The sequence below is a fragment of the Boleophthalmus pectinirostris genome, unplaced genomic scaffold (genome assembly GCF_026225935.1).
Source record: "Boleophthalmus pectinirostris isolate CB_2022bp ecotype Guang Dong unplaced genomic scaffold, ASM2622593v1 HiC_scaffold_4, whole genome shotgun sequence".
Taxonomy (NCBI): Eukaryota; Metazoa; Chordata; class Actinopteri; order Gobiiformes; family Gobiidae; genus Boleophthalmus; species Boleophthalmus pectinirostris.
This window is the reverse complement of record NW_026571353.1, coordinates 37,101,710-37,106,169: the sequence shown is the minus strand read 5'-3', so window position 1 is coordinate 37,106,169 and position 4,460 is coordinate 37,101,710. Positions and strand designations below refer to the sequence as shown.

Genomic DNA, 4,460 nt, shown 5'->3' with positions numbered 1-4,460 from the left:
AAACCTACATACAAAGAATTAAAATAGTCCAGGTGTGATGTTACAAAAGCATAAATAGCTTTTTCCAACTCTGCCTGTGGGAGGTTGGGCTTTATTTTAGTGAGGAGCCTCAACTGAAAGAAGCTGGACTTTATCACATAATCATATTCTATGACACCACGTGATGATGTCATGTCCCAGATGGGGGTAAGAGCCAAATTTCCCATTTAAATCTGTACTTTGCCATAAAACAGCCTGTTTCAAAGCCAGGTCCTGTGATTGACTCTTACAGGAGTTTGCATGTTTCTCCCCGTGTGTTTTTACATTGAATATGTAAGTGTTGTGCTGCCCCCTTGTGGCGCTGGTGTTACTCAATAAAGTGAAAGTCAAAACTTCCCCGTCTCACTTTTTTTTCTTTTTTCTTTTTTTTAAATCATAGAATATAGTTGATCAGCACAGTGCTGTGTGTCACTATAGTATTTGTGGTACGCACTTGTCAAATCAAGTAGATGTTATAGACATCTAGTGACCACAGTTTGAGCTTTAATTCATTTTAACTTATTGAGATGAAATGAATATATTTACTACTCTGACGCCGTAAATGTGACGCTTAGGACGATCTACCTGCTCTAACAGAGACGCGCACTAATTCATGAGCACGAGAAACACCCCTTGTTATATTTTACAAACGTCTCGTGAAAGCTTAAGTTCACTGGTATTTCAAAAGAAGATAAGGAGTCGGTTTGGCGTATTAACGTGTTTTCATCTACTGCGCATGCTCAGTGGTGATAAAACATTACTTTCGCTTCAAGATTATGACGCTTTAAAACATTTAGACGGTGAGTTTTATTTCCATTAATTAAAATCAATAATAAACTTTCTACATGCAATGGCTGAATTGAAGTCGTAGACATAAGGTTTAGATAAATGCAGATTTATTTACAGTTTTATTAGGGTAATTATCACTAACAACTGATGACAACTGAGATCGTTAAACTAAGACAAGAGATGGGAGTGTCTAGTAAACAAAGGTAGGCCAGATACGCCTCCTCCTCGACTGGGAAAGACAATTAAAATTGTAGGATTAAAATACTACAAACTGCTACTAAACTACCTTTTGTTTATTTTTTCTCATGATGCTTTTTTCCTCCAGATGTGATTTTCTCTTCTGACACCATGGCAGAATTTACATACATTAAAATAAATAATGAAAAAACGGGTAACGGCCATCTAAACCAGGACTAAACCAGTCTTAGTCCTGATCTTGTCCTGGTCTCAGGCCCGGTCTCAGTCTGGTTCTTAGTCCTGGTCTGGGCCCGGTCTCAGTGTTGATCACCCCACACTGTCTTGGTTTAGTCCTGGTTCAGTCCGGCATCGCAGTTTAAGTCACAGAAACGGGAAACGTTATCGTTATCTGTTTTTTCCATTTTTCATTTAAACACAAAATCAGAAACTGAAAAATCAAATCGTTATCTGGCTTTTCATTTTGGTTTTGGAGACAAATAATGAAGAAAATAGTTGTTTTTTTGTTTTCTTATTTTTGGTTTTATTTTGAAAAAACGAATAAACCAATAATACACGGATTTACAAAGCCTAGAGTTGTAAGATCATCACACCTATGCATAAAAGGAAATCAATAATAACATAAAAAACAACTCTTAAAAATGTAACATCATTAGTAACAGATCTGTATGTTCTGACTGTTTTATTTTTTATTTGCAGATGTTCCACTTCCACTGAAGCGCAGCAAGAGTTTCACATTTTTACCACCTGACAGTAAGTAAATAAAAAAATATACAACAGAATATCTTTCTTGTAAATAACCCTGCATATTTTTCCTTAACTAAAAGCAGTCATTGCATTTTATTTGATACTTGGCCAAATAACTTCTGCTACCTCCTGTTTAGCACTAGCATTAGCTTGACAAGAAAAAGGCATGGATCTATAATAAAAAACGTTTAGGTTATTTCTAGATTAGAGCTGTCTTGAGATGGCGTCGTGGTCGCTCACTGGTGCTTCACCAACAAAGTCCTTCCTGCCCAGAAAAGATTTTTCTCATCGAGTGCAAAAAAGGTCGTATTTTGTGGCAATTTTAACCTGTTTTTAGATTATTAACTTTTTCTCAGCTCAAAATCCTTCAGTTGTCTTAAAAAAGCTTTTTATATATTTTTTTTATAGCTTTTTATAGCTCCGGCTGTGCTCTGCTTCGTTCTAGCGTTGTTCGACTCTCACTCTGATTGGTCAGAGCTGGTCAGGTGGACCTGTGCGCTCGTGTGACAGAAGAACACTACTGCACATGGTACTTAAGGGCCGTTCACACCAAGGCGTGAAAGCGTCCAGTTTCAATGTAAAGTCGATGTGGACGCGCGACCAGAGCGTCCTGCGTTTTTGCGGCGCGTTTTCGGCGTCAGCGCGGCGCGAATCTGGCGTCGACGCGGCGCGTCTTGAGCGTTTTGGCGTCAGCGTCAAGAAGTTGAAAATGCTGAACTTTTCGCGTCAGACGCGCCGCGGCAACCAATCAGGGACGAGTATCCAGTGACGCAGCGACGTTATTATCAGGAAGCAAGACCCGAGAACCAGAACGAGAACCACAAACATGAGCGGAGCATAAATATATACACCACAATCACCGAGCCGATCACGAGGACTACACCAGGACCGGACCAGGACTAAACCAGGACTCGACCGGGACTAAACAAGGACTAGACCGGGAGTAGACCGAGACTAGACCGGGACTAGACCGTGATTAGACCAGGACTAGACCGGTATTAGACCAGGACTAGACCGGGACTGATCCAGTGTCATTAGCGGAGTATAAATATATATACGCCCCAGTCGTCGACCCGATCTCCTCCGCTGATGTTTTATGTCATAAAAACACTCTCTCAGTCTGGTCTGACATTGTTTCGGGAAAAGACCGGGACCGGGCTCTTGTTTCCAGGGCAACGGACGCGCCTCAAGTATTTTTGTCCCGTTTGTCCACGGCGTCAAAGACGCGCGTCGGGGGCGTCTAAACTCAAATGCAAACGCGTCCAAATAGAGGCGTCAAGGCGTTTTTTGACCAAAGCGTCAAAGCGTCCACTTTCTATGTAAAGTCGATGTGGACGCGCGACCAGAGCGTCCTGCGTTTTTGCGGCGCGTCTTCGGCGTCAGCGCGGCGCGAATCTGGCGTCGACGCGGCGAGTCTTGAGCGTTTTGGCGTCAGCGTCAAGAAGTTGAAAATGTTGAACTTTTCGCGTCAACCAATCAGGGACGAGTATCCAGTGACGCAGCGACGTTATTATCAGGAAGCAAGACCCGAGAACCAGAGCGAGAACCACAAACATGAACGGAGCATAAATATATACACCACAATCACCGAGCCGATCACGAGGACTACACCAGGACCGGACCAGGACTAAACAAGGACTAGACCGGGAGTAGACTGAGACTAAACAAGGACTAGACCCGGAATAGACCGAGACTAAACCACGACCAAACCGGGACTAGACCATGATTAGACCAGGACTAGACCGGGACTGATCCAGTGTTATTAGTGGAGTATAAATTGACACGTTGGTGTGCAGTTCTGACCAATCAGAGCTCTAGCTACTAGGGTAAAGCTAAGCTAAATCTTACCAAGCTAACTTTTAGGCACTTTGAAGAGTTAAAATTTTTTAAAAGATCTTATTGTAAAAATACAGACTATTTGCTCTTGCTCACGGACACAGGGGGAGTGTCTGATCCAGTTCTTATTATAGATTCATGTTGGCCACTAAGATAACTCAAAACAGTAGCAATACCCTATCCATTTATAATAGATCCAAGGTCTAAACATGGCCGCCCATTTAAATCAATGGGCCAATGACACATGTTTGCAGATTTGCCTTTAGTGGCTTGTGGCTTTACCAGTGCCTCACTGCCTGTTGAACATGCAGAGTAGTGCTCTTTTCTCACACAGGACCACGTGAGTGTACACAAGCACACACAAGGAAACTTGAGAAATAAATAAACGCTCTCAGGATTAATGCAATATATAGCCCTTTATTGCAGAATTTATTTGGTTTTTGTTATTCCTTGAATGAGACAATATTATTATATTATGAATAATTCAGTTTACTGATATGTCATTTTTTTGTTTCCTAAATGCAGTACGTTTTCTGAACACATCAAGGATAAGTTACGTAATTAGTATTGGTGATTTTTTTTTAGTTAATTGTATTTTGTTTCTTGTGTATTTCCAGTGAGGGAGTGTGATTCTGGGGAGCGGCTGGAGTCAGAGGAGCTCTGTGGGAAACCTGTTACTGAATGAGGAAAGAGAAAGAAAGAACCTGAAAGACCCACCAGAGTAACAGGAGAACTCCAAGACAAGAAGATCTCAGTGATCAACTGTCCAGACCAGCTCCAGCTCGACCTCACTGCAGATGCACAGTCACACAGTTTGGAATTTAACATTATGTTGTACAGCTCCTCCTGCTAATCCTTCTCTTTTGGTGTGGAGT

The 4,460-nt window shown here is 41.7% G+C and overlaps 1 long non-coding RNA gene across 1 annotated transcript; it reads left to right on the top strand.

Annotated features, from left to right (window-relative positions):
- The first annotated feature begins 760 nt into the window (after window positions 1-760).
- LOC129411364 (uncharacterized) lies at window positions 761-4,454 on the top strand. The gene is made up of 3 exons (XR_008633277.1): window positions 761-818; window positions 1,702-1,755; window positions 4,203-4,454. It is a non-coding gene; the product is annotated as an uncharacterized LOC129411364 (long non-coding RNA).
- The last annotated feature ends 6 nt before the right edge of the window (window positions 4,455-4,460 follow it).